Raw genomic sequence first — 21,666 nt, forward strand, 5'->3', positions numbered from 1 at the left:
AGTGGACCGGAAGGTCAGGGCCTGGAAAGGCGTATGTGCATAAGGTGTATATTGGGGAACTCACTAAGCTTCGTGCTTACAGTGTTTATGTTATGTTGTTTCAGGTTTTCTCAGTAACGCGGAATGGCAACGGTTCGATTGTAGCTCGGACGATCAAGTGCAAGGGATTTCAGGAGTTGTTATCTTCCAGTATCCGCGAGGTGAGTTTTCTCACTATACTGTACCCGGAAGGGTTTGATTGTGTGACCGGAAGGTCGATTATGTTATGTGTTATGTTTATATGCCATAAATGGAAAGTTAGCTGCTACGCGTGATATACATGTTTATATATGGGCCGGAAGGCAAAGTGTTATGTGACAGAAAGGTCAGGTGTGATATGCGATATATGTGCTTTATGTATTAGAGTAAATGTATTATGTGCTGTGCATGTTTTGGGCCGGAAGGCAGGTTGATATATGATATATGTGCCTTATGTGTTAGAGTAAATGTATTATGTGTTATATATGTTATGGGCCGGAAGGCAATTACCTTATGGGCCGGAAGGCAATTATCTTATGGGCCGGAAGGCAAATATACTATGGGCCGGAAGGCAACACGTTATGGGCCGGAAGGCGATTATTTCATGGGCCGGAAGGCATTGTGCAGTGGACCGGAAGGTCAGGGCCTGGAAAGGTGTATGTGCATAAGGTGTATATTGGGGAACTCACTAAGCTTCGTGCTTATAGTGTTTATGTTATGTTGTTTCAGGTTTTCTCAGTAACGCGGAATGGCAACGGTTCGATTGTACACACCGAAGAAAGAGTTGTATTTTGGAGGATCCTGGTTTTCTATTCAAATGAAAATGGAACTATGCTTTGTAATTCAAATATGAATAAGATATTAAACAAGTGTTTTAATATTAAATTGATTAATTAAATGAAAATTTTGTCTTGAAATTCACGGTGTTACAATTGGTATCAGAGCCTTGGTTTGAGGGATTCGGACGCGCCTACGGGTAAATCTGGACTCAAACTGAGGAAGTGAGAAAAAGTTTTCCAAATAAATGGTTTTCTAAAAAGTGAATAAGAGTTCAAAGAGAAAGCAAGAAAGAGCAGTGTGTACAATCAGCCAGAGCCAAACGGTGATTTCCCAAAATACCCTTACTTTTGTGTTATGAAATATTTATTATGCACTTTATGAGATATTATTGCATGCTAGAGACAGGCTAGGCATTTCATATCTTAGGACTAGAGTGGCCTGATTTGTGATGCCTTAGTCTAGGGTTTGTTGTTATATGTGCGTTATGCTTTTGTGTGTATGTGATGAGTGAGGGTATCTAGTTAGAACGCGCGAGGGGTAGAGCTACAGAGTACAGTGGTACTTCCGAGGATGAGCCGAGAAGGTGGAGCTATCACGGATAGGGAGTCCTATGTATGCTTCGATGCTCGAATGCTGCTTGCTTCGTGCTTTGTGGAGTTCTCGATGATGGGAGTCAGCTACTAAGTGAGTATGACGATACTCAGGAGGTAGATGGCTGGCATCATTAGGAACTCTTCAGCAGCTGATAGCAAAGAAGTGGGGGGACGGCGGAAGGGACTAGGGAGTAAACCTAGCCAGATGAGTGCGCTGGTAGAGTAGAGGATTTCGCTGGAGAGCGAGCACGTGCAATGGGATTGGTGAAAGAGTAGGTCGACCAGCTACTTAGGAACTCTGGGATGGTCCGTGTGGAAAGTATGGGTAGATGTGGCAGGTAGTATGGGCCCGTACTACTGAAAGCAGAGGACCCATACTTGACACAGGGAGTATTCTGGAGGTCCTAAGGAACAGATTGAGGAGTGATGTTATGGTTCGAATACCATACATCGGAGCAGATTGCGGAGTGATGTCATGGTCCGGGTACCATACATCGGGACAGATTGAGGATGGATGTTGTGGTTCGAGCACCATACATCGGAGCGGATTACAGAGTGATGTTATGGTTCGTGCACCATACGTCGGAACAGATTGAGGAGTAATGCTATGGTTCAGGTACCATACACCGAAGCAAATTGAGAAGGGATGTCATGGGATGTGTACCATGGTTCGTAGTGGATGATGTTGGTGACTATCTTGTTATCCGGTTATGATCGATGAGGTAGAGATCGGACGCTATGGGTTTTAGGCCTGTAGACCATGATTGAGGATGGAGAGGCGTTCCTTGAGGGGAAAGACGAGTATCTATCAGAGTATTGTGGTAGGGAGTTAAAGGGAGAGGGAATTTCGGTATAAGTCGAGAAATCAGTCGATAGAGGAGAGGTCACCTTCTAGGTGGGTAGTGCCATTTATGTTCGTGTGCAAGACACGAGGGGTCTGGTGTTTCAGTTCTGGGTTGGGAGTACACCCTGCAGGTAGTTTTCGATAATGGCTTCCTTCAGATCATCAGGTAGCGGGTGTGCCGCGAGACAGTGATTTACTGCGAGCAGACAGTCAGTTGGGACTGAGGTAGTCGAGAACCACACCACACCTAATTGAGAATGACAGGTTGTGTTATAGTGGTAGCAGTGGAGAGTTCAGTCGAGTTTTGCAGTGCAGAGAGTTTCGTCTATGTTGAGAGTGAGTTCCTGTCCTTGGGACAAATCCAGCGTTGGATATGGGTTGATGAGTTGAGATGAGAGGAACGATGATTTTGCGGTGCAGTCTACGAGACAAAGATGTTATCGAGCAGTGCAGGCGCTTAGTATTAGATTGGTATGGGATTTGGAACGATTAGAGGCAGCCGTGATGAGAAGTTCTTGGAGAGTTAACCAGAGGTTCAGAGTATAGAGGGTTGATTGACTTCATAAGAGGAGGGACTATTGGGCGTTGCATAGCACCTTCCTGGAGAAGGTACGATTTCGCTGGTGAAAGATAGTTGTGGGTTGATGGTATGCTAACTAGTGACGGTTCGAACCCTAGTGGGGGAGAACCGGGTGCAGTACGTAGGAAACAAAGAATTGCCAAGAGTAGTTATAAGTGGAGTATAGAGATGCAGTAGGAAATCATGAGACCAGAGGTGTCGATGATCGAGTAAAGGGGTCAGAGTGAGTTAATGCGGGAAGTACTTGAAGAGGAGAACGAACGTATTCATGACAGGTGATTGGTATTGTTGCAAGAAGATAGAGAATGATTGAGCAGTCAACTTCCGGAGTCAGTATGCGTATCCTTGTCTGGATTTTGAGTGTCGGGAAAAAGGGATTTGGAGAATTATCAGCGCATTTCGTACGTCAACGTTATCTCGCATTCCAATCGAGAAATTAGATGCACCAAGGTTGTAAGGCGGGGAAAATATAGATTTAATTATGGGGTGCAGGAGATCATTGGTGGTGGTAGTATTCCGGGATATTCGGGTATGATATCCTTATTTTGGAGTTATTCGGGAATCCCGAACTGAATCGACATGTGGCATATCAGGTATCTGCGGATTTAGTAGGAGTCTTCGGGTATGGGCATTCAGGGAGATTATTTGAGAGGGTGGATTTTCGCAAGACGGGCGTTCGTTATGTTGATTGCCTCCATAGACTGTGGTGGATGTTCGAGTCGCAGTACTCACTAGTCAGAGGGTGTTGTGATACTGCGTGGAGTTGCAGTACTCACTGGGTGGCAAGAGAATTTTTAGGTTGGAATATTTTCGAGCAGCGTATGAGGGGGAAGAGCTTCGAGTTTGGGTAGCCCTGATATTGAGTCATTGGAGCTTGGATGTTGAGTCGGGGGTGAGACGGGGGTCTTCGTCTCTGTCGGGAGATGCGGGGAGATACGCAAGGAAGAGGCACAGCAGAAACCAGAGATTAGAGTTGAGACGATCCTCGGTGGGATTGTATTTTCTCTCACGAGGAAAAGAAGATTTTGTGACTTACGTGTCACTGGGTCGGGATAGTGGTCACGGGGAGAAAATTCAATGGAATATTTGGATCGCGATATGGGTGACCGTTGGGGGCTCAGATGTGGAGCCAAAAGTTGATCTGGTACTTAGTCTTGAAGAGGAATATGGGAAAGGAGCTTATCATGATGACATCTGAGGACACTTTAGAGAGGGCGAACGATGCGGACGTTCGAAGACATGTTTCGGGCATGTGTATTAGCTGTCGGAGGAAGCCGCGGTACGTAATTATCATGGGTTGAGTTGTTCCATATTAACAGCCATCATTAGTGCATTAGTATGCCGCCCTTTGAGCTGTTGCATGGAAGGTGATGTCGGAATCTCGTTCGTTGAGGAAAGGTAATGCATGGACCCGAGAGTCCTTGCGAGCAGATCTAGTGCATGTGTGATACAGGGAGTAGTGGCAAGGTTGTTAAGCGGATTTCACTAAGTGAGGGAATGGAAAGGTATGTTGGAGCGAGTGCAGCATGTGTATACGATTGCAAGAGGTGAACTCGTGAGAGTTGCCCTGAGAATTGAGAATAGGTCCCTCAGTTGTTCCGATATGGATAAAGTGGGCTTGGGATCGGGGAACCGGTGATTCAGAGTTTCATAACCCTTACGGGTCATGTGAGCATTGAGATTTAGAGCAGAGTCGCGTCTTTGGAAATTCTCGGTTGCAAGAAGTGGTGGACAGTACAGCGATCGTGTTTTGGTCGACAGAGCAGATGCAACAGGTTAATCAGAGGTTAAAGATCGTTTAGAGTTGACAGGAAGGTTGTGCAGACAGACGCTGTTACAAGCATGCGTTTCAGGTCGGCGACTTCGTATTCCTGACGGTCTCTCCCTGGGAAGGGGTGTTTCGATCCAGGAAGAGGGGTAAGTAGGGGCCCGGTTGTTGGGTTATGAGCATTCTAACACTCCTAAGTGTACATGCAACCCTAAATACCTTGGATCTATGTTTTCTCTATTATACATGCAAATATGAACATCCAAGGTATTATCCTAATCTAGCATACAATATTATCAATATAACAAGATAGAATACATACCTCTTGATGGTGCTTGTCTTCATGAAGCTTGAGTGCTTAGTGCCTCAAATGGTGACACCTCAAATGGTTCACACAACACCAAATACACTTGGAATAACTTGAGAGAAACTAGAACACTTCTAGAAATCGGTTAGCCCTCATACACACACATAGTGTTAGTGTAAGTCCTTGATTTCTTGAGCCATGGGTTTCTTTTATATGGTGGCTATTAGGGTTACACCATGTAACTCATGACTTTACCCATTCCTTATGCTCCATGGGTTTTAACCTCCATGGAGTATCCATGGGTCACCCCATGGACTTAGTCCAACATAAGGAATCTTGGATCACAAGCCCACATATATAAGAATGAATGATTTACACAATCAACCCATATATTTAATTAGTATTCTTTTGATCACTTAATTAATACTAGATTAATTCTTGATCAATACTAATTAAATAATCTCATTATTCTTATTATTAATATACTAGAACTTATAATATATTAATAACCGTAAGTGTCTTATTTCTCTCATTATAGTCTATCCAAGTGCATGATGCCATGCAACCCAAATGGACCATGCCGGGTCGGGTCAAGTCTTACCAATTATAGTTATGGACTTAGACATTAATCCAACAGTCTCCCACTTGGATAAGTCTAAAACTATTATTGCGTATGACTTCAGGAACCAACCGGCAATCGTAGCTCTCAAAAGCTTCTGTCGAACTCTGACCTTGTAGATGAACTCTGATCTTTGTCAACGACTTGTCCATTAGATAAGGGATCATATATTCCTCCATTCTAGATATCATATGGACTGAGACATGGATTATAATCATTCTCTCTGTCCATTTGTTGTTTCCCGATTTCCGACTTATGACGACTGACTAATTGAACAAATCAAATCAGTCCTGGCCCGGCCGAGCACTTCCATTTGTCATCATCAAATCATCGAGGGGCCCACAGATATCGCTTTCATCCCGAAGGTAAAAGGAATGGATAAACTTCGACTCATATGGCTTGTTCTACTACTTGTTGAATCATACATGAAGACACGTTTTATAGCACCGAGTTACCAAATGCAGTTTCGTGCAATCAATGTACAACCAACTCATAGTAACAACTCATATCTCTAGGTTTGAAGAATATAAGATATTATCGTCTCATGATCACTCGTGATAAAATCCATGAAGTGATTCCAATGAGCGCGGGTTGAATCCAATACTCAGAACTTATGAGCACTCATGAGTGTTGTAGCCCTTTGTCCAACAACTTAGACCTCTACAAGCCAACCCATGACAGTCTTAATTCATATCTACTTCCAACATATGACCGACTGTGGATGGTTTGAATAACTTAGTCATTCCGGAAGAATAACCTAGTTTATTCGGGAAGTCAAAACATGCAAAGTGAAACACAATAATAATTGAATCCAATATGGTCTCAGAACTTATGAATATAAATAAAACTCCTTTTATTTATCACCATATGATTACACATTATTCATTGTATATTGTTTCAGCTATCAACATTATTCTTGAATTTGAAACAATAGTTGTCCCATGCTCCAAGCATGCACACTATGTTTTCTAAACAATAGTCATGCCATACACCAAGTATGCATACTATGTTTGTCTATGATCTTTACCTTGTGAACTAGATCAATTGAACATAACTTCAATGATTCTCTTTTCACACTCCCAAATCCTTACTGCAAATGCAAGAATTCCAAATTCATGTCATTTACTGAAATCTGTTAGATTCTAAACTTATATGCATCGATCCTCTTGTAATGATTATGCACAAAGTCAGAGAGGCTTGGCAACAATCATTACAGAGTATTCCAAAGGAGATCAACTCCTTGGAAACATCCTTCTTGCATTAAGTTTCCTAATCTTACACAGATTGAAAATTCTAACTTTGAAACATTTCCAGATTCCATTTCGACTATCACTTCTGAACAAGAGTTGCCTCCTTACAGATTATGTCAATATGGTCCTTCCAGAATTATCACTATACTTCCAACTGTCCTTGAGTAACCAATCTTTGGTAAACCTTAGATTGTCCTCGACAATTGTTTAATCCTTTTAGTCATATCCAGTTCTAAACCTTTTCCCTTCTTAATGCCCTGGACATTTGGAAAATTTTAGAAAGGATGAATATAGCACATGTAATCGATCCTATATCCGAAGCATATGGGACACGATTCATGATGTCTCACATAAAGACTAAACCAGTCTTTTGCTATAACATTTCCATTTCAATTTGCCAAGTTCTCATAATTCAGATTATGAAAAGGGATGCCGTAATCATAATCGATTTTAAGAACGCAAATAATGGACCCATATACAGAATTTCCTTATGTTGAGCCATTCCAACATGAAATTCATATATATACTTGACTAAATGATTAAAACCTCATGATCTAAGCTTATAGATTTGAGCTGAAGTATAATTTCCTCTCCCTTAATTATAGCAAAACAACTCTTTCCCAGTTGAAACTTTTGTTTTCTATAATTAACATTGCTAGCTTGCAATACTTATCGTAATTATCATGCTCCCACTAACATGATGATTATTAGCATAACACTTATGCTCCCACTAGCTTTGACATGTACTCAGAAATCACTGGACTTCTAGAAATCAATACTTTATTGACTTTCTTACCAAAGTTCAGATTTCTGATACTATATTGTTTTGATAAGACTTTATCAAAAAACATACACCTTCCCTTAGATAGCTCATGGGTGTGTCAAAACAATTTTAAGAGCTATGAAAAGGGATGCCGTAATCATAGTCTTGATCGTTTTGACCTTTGTCATTTCTCACAAGTCCATGTTAGTGTGCCGGTTAACCACACGCGCTCCACTAACGACTTTGAGAATGCAAATATCATAATTGCTATCTAGCTAAAATCTACTTAGTGAAAGTGTTTCCTCACCATCATTTTCATGAATCGGAGAGAAACCTTATGACACTTAGATTTAATGGTGTATGTGTTCTTATCCATGTGAATTGTCAAAATCATAGTCACAAGACAAGGATAATGACAAATCCAAAACCATATGGATTGAACTCAATCTTAATTTCTTGCCACCTGGTAGCTCAAGGGCCTACCATTGCTTCCAAGTTGTTGTCCAACACATTGAGAACTCTAAGGACTCATATGCAAAGTCAACTTTAACTGGAATGGGCACAGAATATGTCAACACGATAGGTTATAAACCTTAAGTCGTGTGCTAGTGAAGAACTTTAGGTTTTATTCTTGATTAGTTCTTGAGACTTTCAAGACCTTTAAGACTCCCACTGTCCTCTTGACCTATAAGACTTCCTTGTCAAACATCCAAGAGATAGTGTGGATTCTAATCAAGACAAACACTTCACACAATTGGCCTTAGTTGGTCTTTGTTTTATCCAAAACATCACAACTTACCAATTTCAAATGTACAAGAGTAGAAACTTTTACTCTTACATTTGATAAGTGTTCTAAACCTTCTTAAAGACATGTCACTCAAATTACAATCTTGGAGTATGACTCTAAGACTTGTATTGGAACGAAGTATGACTCATCTTCTTGATTTAACCATTTCAACAATTTCAAGATCCCTTCTTCTTAGTCATAAGAATGCACTAAGACTTTCTTAGAGAACAAATTTTGATATGGTTTCTTAATCATTAAGATGATCACAAAGCTGATACTAAAGTACTCTCCCATCTTTTCAGATTTGAGAAACTTTTATCCTTCTGCCTAATTTGATTCTTCTTATTCGCTCTGCCTTACATTGGAACCTTTTTCCAATGTCTCAGAGTTACACTTAAGCTTGTAAGTATAATCATATTTACTGAGCTTTAGTAAACTATGACGAATAGCTTTATATCTTTTGTGGTGGACTTAATCAGTGCACATGACTATGTACTCGATCCCTTAGTCCATTACTTGACTCACACATCCATGTGAATAAGTAATTAGTCTTAAATTTCCAATACTTGAAAGTTCTCATTCATCATGCTATACAACTTGCATGATTCCAAGTCCCGGTCCAATTGAGACTTTGGATGATGAGAATCTTTCCTTGTTTGGTAAATTTAGACATTACCACAAATGAAAGAATCAATTTCATATTTCCACTCTTGCTATTAATGGAATCATATAAGCAACAATTTTTCCTCAAATGCCTTTGTAAGGATATTTTTAAAATAAATAAAATCAAACTTTTTCTTTTATTTTAAAACTATGCGGAAAAAACTTATCCTTACAATCCATATGAAAACTTGTTGTTATCTATTCCTTAGCAATATCTCATAACTCCTAAGAAGTAGCTCAAGAATCCGATTTTCAAACTGTGCAATAGAAATCCATCTATGCGATCAGATTCAGCATATTCTTACTTTAAGTTCCTTTACTTTTCTTTGATTCTTAAAACATTACCATGTGACCCAGTCACATCATGTATCCGGAATCTCAGAATAGAAACTTAACAGAGTTAGATTAGTGGACTTTACCTGAAGTAGGGTCAATCTTATTGACCTTAACATCCTTAGGTAAATTTGGCAGCTTCGCAACTAATGCCCCTTCCTTTGGCAATATAAACATATGGACCCTTTGATAATGGTACACGGGACTATCACAGACTTAGTTTTCCTCTTTACCATTTGTTCAACCGAGTTGACTATGGCCGATCCCTTTCCATTGGGAAGAGAATGCTTGTTCTGGATTTCCTGTGTCACTATTGTCAATGTCCATAAAGTTTCAGGAGGTTGATCTTAACAAAAGATAAGATCATTAAGGGTCTTGTCATAGTCTATTTCATAGATGTTCCAAAAGAACTCACTATGTGACTTAGAAAGTAGTTGAGCCACTAACTTTCTCAAGACTTTGACACCCAACTCTCCCGGCTTGTCAATATGTGACTACATCTCCAAGATGTGATCACACCTAGACCTTGCCTTGCCATTAGGGCTCGAGTGACTTTAAACATTTCAAGAACTTGTGGGTTAGGGAGAATAATTGGAGGAGGAGAAAGAAGTATGATATCCATGGGACATCATCTTCATTAGGAATGCTTGTTTCAAGAGATTTGGGAAGATCATAAATGTCTAATCCAGACATGTTATGGGAGATATTCAAGATAGTTGATCTTTGAGTCCTTAATATGACACCCAATATGAAAATATTAAGGCTAGGACCCAACAAACTATTTTATAACTTAGAAGAGGTATGCCGTAATCCAAGCTATAAAACAATTTGAAGGTAGGTGAATGACGATTCACCAATTTCCACCAAGATAAACGAAATGTATTATTAGGTTTTAATTGGTTTTGAAACTCCTAGATCTTTTGAGATTCATTGAACTGTTCAATGGCATGTTTCAATCTCGAGTGTGCCCTTCAGGTTTTGTGACTGGGATGCCGAGGATCACAAAACAAGGTGTGAAGTAACCATGCAAATTACTGGGTACCCTTAAGTGTTTATCCCTCAATCGATGTGCCGGTTAACCACACACGCTCCATCGATACTATGATAAACATTAAGTTACCCTTTGCCTACCTTGTTAAATACGAGTTAGTGTGCCGGTTAACCACACACGCTCCACTAACCGACTTAAACAAAGTGCAAAGTGTAATTTCATGGATTAGCACCTTATTCACATTTTCCTAAGTAACTAAGATTGGGTATTATTTAGAGTTTAGTTACTTAGTATTTATCATTAATACTTTTAATGAAGGGAGAATTATAGTCATGTCAAACCCGTTCGGCTAACGACCCTCCACCAGTCAAGCAAGCGGTGGGTGAGAGTGAACACCCATTAAGTTGCCATTTTATAGGCAACAACCTTATACCCACCTTATAGACCGGCTTCGTGAATGAGGCGTACTAGCGGTAAGACCGACTTTACTCTTATACATATAAATATTATTAACTTATAATATTATAAAGTATAAGGGTTGAATTTTAACTTTTAAAATTCTAAGGGCTAACTTGGAATTAAAGTATTCATAAGAGAAAACTTTACAAATTCCAAAACTTGAGGGCAAATTTTGAAACTATTCAAAACTAATTAATTCCATAACTTATGTATTTAAAGTAGTTTTAATCCAAAAACTCTTCAAGTTCCATAACTTGTGGACAAATTATGGAAGACTTTAAATTAATAAAGAATTAATCTTTTCTTTATTTTATAACTTATGGAATTAATTAAGGTTACATATTTATTTTTTTAATGAAGTGACTCTTGAACCTCCATAACTTAAGGACAAGACTCTTCATCTTTTTGTAACCTTTGCCAACTTTATGAGTTTTATGAGTCTTTAATGTGACTCTTCATGTAACTTAAGGATAAGTTACACAAACACATTTTATACTCAACTCTTAGATTAATTTGGATTGAAAACAACTTTTTCACTCAACTTTTCTATTAATCTAAGCAACTCATAAGAACAAGATAATTCAAATCAAACTTTTTCATGTAATTAGTCTAACTTTTAAACTAATACAAAACATGAATCTATTGACAATTATCTTGAAAATGGATTAGCATGAACATTACCACATTTAAAAACAAGTTTACAGGTTCAAAACAACTTAGGGTAATGTTCCTAGTCCATTTCTAGCCAAAAACCTCGAAGATATGCTGTCTGGGGTCCAACTCGTCGAGTGCATGAACTCAACTCGGCGAGTTGGATGCATTTTGCCTTGGACTCGTCGAGTCCCTTTATGGACTCGGCGAGTCAGCTGGGCTGACAGCATCAAAACTCGATTTTTCAGCTTCTATTGCAGGTATAACAAGAAAACAAGCCTAGGCTCTGATACCACTGTTGGGTTATGAGCATTCTAACACTCCTAAGTGTACATGCAACCCTAAATACCTTGGATCTATGTTTTCTCTATTATACATGCAAATATGAACATCCAAGGTATTATCCTAATCTAGCATACAATATTATCAATATAACAAGATAGAATACATACCTCTTGATGGTGCTTGTCTTCATGAAGCTTGAGTGCTTAGTGCCTCAAATGGTGACACCTCAAATGGTTCACACAACACCAAATACACTTGGAATAACTTGAGAGAAACTAGAACACTTCTAGAAATCGGTTAGCCCTCATACACACACATAGTGTTAGTGTAAGTCCTTGATTTCTTGAGCCATGGGTTTCTTTTATATGGTGGCTATTAGGGTTACACCATGTAACTCATGACTTTACCCATTCCTTATGCTCCATGGGTTTTAACCTCCATGGAGTATCCATGGGTCACCCCATGGACTTAGTCCAACATAAGGAATCTTGGATCACAAGCCCACATATATAAGAATGAATGATTTACACAATCAACCCATATATTTAATTAGTATTCTTTTGATCACTTAATTAATACTAGATTAATTCTTGATCAATACTAATTAAATAATCTCATTATTCTTATTATTAATATACTAGAACTTATAATATATTAATAACCGTAAGTGTCTTATTTCTCTCATTATAGTCTATCCAAGTGCATGATGCCATGCAACCCAAATGGACCATGCCGGGTCGGGTCAAGTCTTACCAATTATAGTTATGGACTTAGACATTAATCCAACACCGGTATGTTGGGGTTTTTGCGTGAAGGTGCGAAGGTAGGAAAAGTGGCATACCGGTTGGAGCTGCCAACGGAATTGGGATGGATCCATGACAATAGGTGTCGTAATTGAAGAGGTGTATAGCAGATGAGTCAGCAGCGGTTCTACTAGAGAACGATTAGGTGGATGCGAGCCTGTGTTACGCCGAGAGGCCAGTGGCCATCAAGGATCGGAAGATCAAGTTTCTGAGGAACAAGGAGGTACCTCTAGTATTGATTCAGTGGCAACCTCGGAAGACATCGGAAGTGTTTAGGGAAGCCAAAACGTGTGATGCGGGAGCAGCATCCAGAACTATTTTCAGAGTGAGACTTCGAGGGCGAAGTCTAATTCTAGTGGGGGAGAATTGTAACAGCCCAAAATCTCAAGTATTGTTAAATTGCATTTTGGGGTGTTTTAAAGGGGAGACTCGGCGAGTCGGAGCCAGACTCGCCGAGTAGGGTCGTAGATTTGGTCGCGGGTTCGCGACTGGACTCGACGAGTCCAGGTATGGACTCGGCGAGTCGACGCTGTTCAGCGGAAACCCTAGCCGTTTCGTATTGGGTCGTATATAAGGGTTGTTATGTCGTCATTTCACGTCTTTTGATCGATTGAGAAGAACCCCAGGCGGCTGTGGCGGCTAGAGCAAGCTAGAAGGCCATTGGTGACCTTGAAGGAATTGTTGTGCAAGGAGGAGAAGGGTTTTAGCTAAAAGAACTGCAGGGAGTTCGAGTTCTGAAGTTTGGGGACATGGAAGTTACATCATTCAGGTAATAACTCGGATTACATTCTCCTGTGATTGATGTGTATATAGATTTAGGGTTTATGGAACCCATTTGGAGTCTAGATGGATTGTTGTGTTGTTATTCAACGTTTATAACCTTGTATTAGGACCCTTAGAGGTCCAGAAGGACCCATGTTTGTATATGCGGGAAAATATGTATCTCAGGAAGCAGTTCGATCGACTGCATGGCGTGGACTCGCCGAGTCGGATGAGCAGACTCGGCGAGTAGCTTGAAGATTCACTGGGACTCGCCGAGTTTGTTCTTCAGACTCGGCGAGTAGAGTCGGGGTGGCCCCGCGATTCTTCCACGAGGACCTCGTCGAGTCAAGAGGGATACTCGACGAGTAGAAAGGGAACATTCAGGAATTTGTGAGGACGACTAGACTCGCCGAGTCGCCAGGGTACTCGCCGAGTCCAGCCGAGATGGCCGTTGACCAGAGTTGACCGGTGTGATTTCTTAGGGTCAGTTAACGTGGAAGATAGAAGTATTAATAAAGAGATATATGATGTTACAGGGAGCTTGTAGCTCGGACGATCAAGTGCAAGGGATTTCAGGAGTTGTTATCTTCCAGTATCCGCGAGGTGAGTTTTCTCACTATACTGTACCCGGAAGGGTTTGATTGTGTGACCGGAAGGTCGATTATGTTATGTGTTATGTTTATATGCCATAAATGGAAAGTTAGCTGCTACGCGTGATATACATGTTTATATATGGGCCGGAAGGCAAAGTGTTATGTGACAGAAAGGTCAGGTGTGATATGCGATATATGTGCTTTATGTATTAGAGTAAATGTATTATGTGCTGTGCATGTTTTGGGCCGGAAGGCAGGTTGATATATGATATATGTGCCTTATGTGTTAGAGTAAATGTATTATGTGTTATATATGTTATGGGCCGGAAGGCAATTACCTTATGGGCCGGAAGGCAATTATCTTATGGGCCGGAAGGCAAATATACTATGGGCCGGAAGGCAACACGTTATGGGCCGGAAGGCGATTATTTCATGGGCCGGAAGGCATTGTGCAGTGGACCGGAAGGTCAGGGCCTGGAAAGGCGTATGTGCATAAGGTGTATATTGGGGAACTCACTAAGCTTCGTGCTTACAGTGTTTATGTTATGTTGTTTCAGGTTTTCTCAGTAACGCGGAATGGCAACGGTTCGATTGTACACACCGAAGAAAGAGTTGTATTTTGGAGGATCCTGGTTTTCTATTCAAATGAAAATGGAACTATGCTTTGTAATTCAAATATGAATAAGATATTAAACAAGTGTTTTAATATTAAATTGATTAATTAAATGAAAATTTTGTCTTGAAATTCACGGTGTTACAAGAAGGAATGTACCCGTGACTACTGTGGGGTCCGCTACTTCTTCATTGTGAACAATAGCGAGTAGTCTTCCTGTTCCTCCCGTATTTTCGGCCTTCAGACATTTTTTCTTGAAATGGCCAACCTCACCACAACCATAGCAGGCCTGGCTCACTCCCGAACCGGAAACTTGAGAAATGGGTTTGGGTTGGGATTTGCAAAACCGAATAGTATGGCCCTTCCGGCCACAGCTGGTGCATTGCAATTCACGAAAGGGGCCGTTGTGATGGAAGGGGCAGTTGGGGCACTTGGGCAGATTCCCAACATAAGATTTCGCCGGTGCAGGAGTAGCAGGAATGGTGGCAGCATGGACAACCACGATTATAAGTGACTAAGATTATAAGTGATGTGAATGAGACATAGTAATTAAAGGAATTTTTGTTACCATTGTTCCATGCATAGTGGTTGGGGTAGAGTGTTTTTCCATCACTGTTAACACGGAAGGGTCCAAGTTCTTCCATGGCTCCATATCCAAACAACAAGCATCCTAGCCCAGTAGAATACCTTCATTAATAGTGGTTCGATCTTACTCTAAATTTTGGTGCATTTGGATGATGATCTTTAGAATCTCCATTATGATTCATGAATATTCTAATTAATTTGGTATTGTAGAATGTAGATTGGTATCTGCATTATTAAAGTTCATAGGACTTACTACTGACTCACTTTTCTTTTTTTAATCATTAGCCTTATGCAGCTCTCAAAGCTAGAGAATATCTTGATAAGCCTGCAATACATGAGACAATGGTGAAGGTATGTAGATTATATCTTATATTTCCTACACAAATATAGACAACTGTATGCTGATGTCATTATGCAGGTTAGCGCTTATCTGCTTGGAGAATACAGCCATCTTTTGGCCAGACGACCTGGGTGTAGCCCAAAGGACATTTTTGTCATTATACATGAGAAGCTTCCTACTGTATCGTGAGTATTTCTATTTCTATACATCTATGTTTTCTTTTGTGATCATCATCTATTTTTTTTTGTTTCTACAGGACTCCAACAATATCCATTCTTCTCTCAACATACGCAAAGATTTTGATGCACTCTCAACCACCAGATCCCGAATTACAAAACCAGATCTGGGCAATATTCAGCAAGTGAGTTTATAATAGATAGGAGCTACACTTTTTTTTTTGTATATGCAACATTTGATAATATTTAATTTCACACACATTGACTAATATGAAACATGCATTGATACTGAGATACAACAAAGAGCTGTACAGCTATTCATTTTCAATAGCACACTTGCAAAAATTTTAAACTTTTAAAACCCATCTTAGAAGGACTAAAGGTTAGAAAGGAGAAGTAATGAAGCTATGAGTTGAGAAAAGAGTAATCACAGCAAGGTCTCTAAAACAGACCTGCTGTTCAAAACGGATTTACTCCAAAATCTAAAATAGAAACATAGCTTTAACTAAATTATATAGAAAACTATGATTGTTCAGGATTCCAGAACTATAAAGAACTCCTTCTAACTCCAAAGGATGAATTAAATATGAATTTTACAAAAAGGTGTATCACTTCTATCTCCAACAAGACAGTCAAGTGAGGTTGGCCAATTCTACCCAACTTGTGAGTAGAATTCGTCCAAACCAAAATTCAGAGAAGTAAAGGACATACAAATGAAAGTCTCAGAGTTGGAATTGAATGAAAATCATTTCCCAAGCTCCGGATATAAAATTCACATTGTGGACAATCACAACACTAGTAAAAGCTGGTGACTGCCCACTGATCTGGAGTCTGGATCAATTCTAACCAATTTATAATTGGAAATAACACCCCATATGCTCCAGATCTTAAATTCATAATATCAGGAACATATAGAAACTTGGAATCACTCTGGATCCTTTTCCAAGCCTTATAAATGATGAAAACAAAATGACATATCAGAACAGACCCGGATCAGACCTAACAGCAAACATTCCATTCTTGCACATAGATAACGTCCTTACCAGTGAAGTTGGGCTGCTTAAGAAAGTTAGCCAACTCAATTTGTGAACTTTGGGAACTGGTTTGGGGTCCGTTTGAGTTCTATAGCTCAAGGTATGATTTTTACAATATGACTATAGATCTGATGGAAAACAGAATCATAGCCACCCGTTTTGGATTTTTCTTATAGATTGCTTTTTAATGTTAATCAAAATACAACTGTTTCAAGGAACTCAAAACCTCATCAAAAACAAAGATCAAACACATATTGGTCAATGGGTTCACTTTCAGATAGAAGTATGGCTGATTTAATAAAAATCCCAGAGCACAACAACAACAATCAAATTCAAAACAATGAGGATCATAGACTTTATGCTGAAGCATCAAGAAATGAAATTGAAGTTTTGAAAAGTAATGTTTCAAGGTTGGGAACGCAAGTGGAAATGTCAGATTTGGAGTTGGAGTCTCTTCGTAAGCAAATACTTAAAGAGAATAAACGAGGACAAGATATGTTGAAGAAAGTAACTGAACTTCAGGAGGAGAAAGAAGCACTTGAAGAGGAAAGGAAAAAAGATATTGCTACAATGAAGAAGTTTTATGGTGAACTAGACATATGTATGAGTAGAAAGAAACAGACATCAGTTACTTCATTGTTGTATGTAATGAAAAAGAAAACAAAGGGCATAAATGTAAATTAACTTAGGAGCAGTAAGAAGCTTTAAGTTTAAGATAAGGTTAAGCTTTAAGGTTAAGCTTGCATAAAGAGACACTAACGTGCTTCTTTTTTACTTAATAGAGTTAATGGGTAAAACACTTAATCTACACAACTTTATGGGGCTGTTTCTTTTTCATGTTTGTACCGTTAACATTAGGTTACTCCTCTTCAATTCAGTTGGTTTCTTATAGGCAAAAAGAATGGTATTAATTTGTTTGTTTAGTTTTAATAGCAGAAAGTGAAAGATGGAAGAGTTTGGGAGGTTGAAAAGGGATTATTTGATAAAGATTCCCCTGAACAAAATTCATGGCAGGCATTTCCTGAGGAGAATCCCACAAAAAACTCCAAATCTATTAGAATAAGATTATAAGAAACAATGGGCACCAGAACAAGCAAGCAGCTGAAGGCCGCACCACCAGATGGGGTTTTGGAGAAGAAAGCTTCACAACGGTTCCTGCCTCTGCTAGTTCTCACTCTCAGGTAAACACAACACCTAATATCCCTATCATCACCACTAATTCCGGGCGTTCTAGTTATGGGGAGGAGTTCAAAAACAAAGAAAGTAATTCAGCTTCACGACCTGCTGGATGGGCTGGTTTCTAGTATTATTATTATATAAAATCATGTGTTAAAAAGATACTTGTCTCATGATCATGTGTTAAAAAATTCAGTTTTTTTTAGAAGAATGTTTGCCATAATGGAACCAAAACCTCTGGGAAAAAGCAGTCTTTTTAAGCTTTATGAACAATAACAGAGCTGATTTGGAAAAGGGGGACAATGAAAAAAAAGACAAACTTACCCATGAACTGACTTTTTGTTAGGCTTTGAAAGTTCTGAACAAATTGACCCAAGCACTTTAATGTCTGATAGAGGAATAGAAAGTGAAAAGTGAGTGTACAATCACATAAATGGAAATTTTGACTTATAAGTTAAAATTTATAAAATAGAGTTGACCTGTGGTGAGGAAACATTAGCATTAATTTTTTATCATTTTTTATCTTAGTAAGCTTATTTACACTTTAATGAATAGATTGAAAATGAATTTGTTACTTTCTTTCATAATGATCAAAAACTACCTCAATAGATATGGAATTAAATTACCTTGCAATAGAGGAAGCTGACATATGCCTTCTTTCATATTCATTGGCTAGGCAGGTAAAAAACTGCAAAAGAGTAAATTTCTAGTGAGGGCCATAAATTCACAGTCATGTGTACGTCAGGTGATGTTATAAGGTCTGACTTAGGTGAGATGGCTCTTTCAAGCATTTCGTCAAACAGTTGGAGTGCATAGCTCCTCCCCTTTCTTTTTTGATCTATTTATTGGAATTATCACCACTTTGAGAGCATACAACTCCATTCTTCTTTTCAAAACATATAATTCAGCAAATAAGTTAACATATAAGGGTAGGAATACGAACTTAAGACTAAAACTGAAAACAAAATGACAAACCCCATCTCTCTTTGTAATCTTGAATTGGCTCAATAGCTAGAAAAAAGAAGAATTGAAATTGATCAAAAACTACCTCAATAGCTTATTTACATCACATATAAGAGACTATATAACGTTAGTTTAAATAGTTGGTTCTTGATTTTAAGAAGTTATTTTTGTAACCTAGTTGTATATATTAATAATTGGATACCTGTTACATGTGGTTGATAGATAGCTTCCCAAACAGCAGCTAGTTCTAAGCCAATAGCTATAAGCTGAAACGTGAAATAAAGTTGTTTACAGAGATGAGAAGTAGATACAGGAAAAAATCAGAGGCATAAAGTAGAAATTGACAATACTAGATGAAATCTCACATTTAGGGAAAAATCATAATCCTTTTTCTTGATTGAGAAGATGAAGTCGAGATATGAATGAGAAATTGTGTGCCCCCTTATTTGTTGAATGACTGAAGAAATAGGGCAGGGTAGAAGCGTCCTTTTCATACCTTAGTGCAATCAAACCTTGGGCTTGTAAACCTGAGGAGTCTTAGTAAATGTATTAGGGTGGGGAAGAGGTGGAACGGTGAGCCTGAGGAGTTGATATCTAATCTTATGTACCAATAGTGATATATGTCATTCTTCTATGACGAGTATGAGAGATATTATTTGATAGGTGTGTAGTCGCCGATGTTCTAGCCTGAGGAGTCACAACACCATTACTATTTCAAATGTGTTATGTTTGATTAGGGTTTGCACATAGAAGGAAGTGAAAGTCGATCGGAGAGGAAGGGGTTTGCAGAGAGAAAGAAGGGAGAGAATGAAGTCGATTTTGGAGGGTAGAGAGCAGAGAGGAAGAGGAAGCGGGTGTTCAAAATTTTGGGGGATTTAGTTTCCCCCCTTACCTATCAAGGAGGCGCGTTTATTAAAATTATAAAGCGACATTTGTAGAGGACGCTCTTTTTATTATAGGTGCCCTCCGTGTTTTTAATATTTTTACATGAGACACTAATTTAAGGGCACTCAGTAATGCGCGACCTAAATCCTTAAAATTTTTGAAGAGATGACACTTTTTTAATGTCGCTCTCTAATGCGTAACATAAATCAAAGAGCGTCGTGTTTTGCGCGTCGTAAAAGGCCTTTTTTCTTGTAGTGATAGGCTATAGGACCGATCCTAGCGACGATCTCGAAAGGTCCTATGTACCTTGGATTCAATTTCCTGCGCTTTCCAAAGCGTATCATGCCTTTCCAGGGCAAGACCTACAACAGGACACAATCTCCAACCTGGAATTCCAAGGGTTTTCGTTGTTTATTGGCGTAACTCTTTTGTCTATTTTGTGAAGCTTTTAGTCGTTCTCGGATCTAGATGATCTTTTCAGTGGTTTCATGGATGATTTCAGGACCAGTAAGAGTACAGTCGGAGACTTGACCCTTGGCTAGCTGTGTGTCTCCTACGTCGGCCCAGGATAGAGGGGATCTGCACTTGCGACCGTAGAGGGCTTTGAACGGGGCAACCTTGATACTGGTGTGGTAGCTATTGTTATACGAGAACTCGATTAAGGGTAAATGAGTGTCCCACGACTTTCCGAAATCGATGACGCATGCTCTCAACATGTCTTCCAAGTTCTGAATTGTTCTCTCACTCTGTCCATCAGTCTGAGGATGATAAGCTATACTCATATACAACTTAGTTCCAAGAGCTTTCTGAAGGGACTGCCAAAATCTTGAGGTAAACCTGCTATCTCGATCGATGATGATGGACACAGGCACACCGTGCAGTCGGACTATCTCTTGAATGTAGATTCGCGTGAGTCTTTCCATCTTGAATGTTTCTTTGATCGGAAGGAAGTGAGCAGATTTTGTCAATCGATTGACAATTACCCAAATGGTATTGTACCCACTCGGAGATTTGGGTAACTTGGTGATGAAATCCATAGTAATCATCTCCCATTTCCACTCAGGTATTTCAGGCTGCTGGAGCAGGCCTGAGGGTTTATGATATTCCACCTTCACTTTGGCGCAAGTCAGACACTTGCCCATGAAGGTAGCAATTTCGGCTTTCATGTTTGGCCACCAATATAGTTTCTTGAGATCCAGGTACATCTTATCCAAACCTGGGTGCACGGAGTATCTGGTCTTGTGAGCTTCGTTCATGACAACCTCCCTGAAACCTCCGAACTTTGGGGTCCAGATTCTATCCATGAAACAATAGACTCCGTCACCTCTGATTTCAAGATTCTTATCCATTCCCCTCAAAGCTTCGTTCGAGACGTTCTCTGGTTTTAGGGCTTCCAACTGGGCTTCTCGGATTTGTGCGGATAATTGGGAATGGATGGTCATTGTCAGAGTCTTCACCTTGTTGCCTGAGCTTTCCTTTCAGCTAAGGGCATCTGATACCACATTGGCCTTGCTGGAATGGTAGCGAATTTCACACTCATAGTCATTGAGCAGCTCTATCCATCACCGTTGTCTCATGTTTAAGTCCTTCTGATCGAAGATGTGTTGTAAGCTTTTATGGTCAGTGAAAATCGTGCACTTGGTTCCGTAGAGATAATGTCTCCAAATCTTCAGTGCGAAGACCACTGCTCCTAACTCTAGGTCGTGAGTTGTGTAGTTAACTTCATGTGCCTTCAGCTGTCTCGAGGCATAAGCGATAACTTTTCCTCTTTGCATAAGCACACAGCCTAAGCCCTGATTGGACGCATCATAATAGACAACGAAATCCTCTATCCCTTTGGGCAGGGACAGGATAGGTGCGCTGCACAAGGCTCGCTTCAACGTTTGGAATGCAGTGTCTTGCTTTTCACTCTAACAAAAGGGTACACCTTTCTGTGTCAGAGTCGTTAGGGGTTTGGCGATTCTGGAAAAATTCTGAATGAATCTACGATAATAGCCGGCGAGACCTAAGAATTGACGGATTTCTATGGGTGTCTTCGGTGTTGA

At 39.7% G+C, this 21,666-nt stretch overlaps 1 long non-coding RNA gene across 1 annotated transcript; it reads left to right on the forward strand.

Annotated features, from left to right (window-relative positions):
• Positions 1–15,312: 15,312 nt before the first annotated feature.
• Positions 15,313–15,748, forward strand: LOC145090218 (uncharacterized). Its single transcript, XR_013701435.1, has 3 exons — positions 15,313–15,398; positions 15,466–15,572; positions 15,644–15,748. It is a non-coding gene; the product is annotated as an uncharacterized LOC145090218 (long non-coding RNA).
• The last annotated feature ends 5,918 nt before the right edge of the window (positions 15,749–21,666 follow it).

Source organism: Lactuca serriola, chromosome 2 (genome assembly GCF_051521515.1).
Source record: "Lactuca serriola cultivar US96UC23 chromosome 2, Lser_US96UC23_V15, whole genome shotgun sequence".
In the NCBI taxonomy this organism is placed as follows: Eukaryota; Viridiplantae; Streptophyta; class Magnoliopsida; order Asterales; family Asteraceae; genus Lactuca; species Lactuca serriola.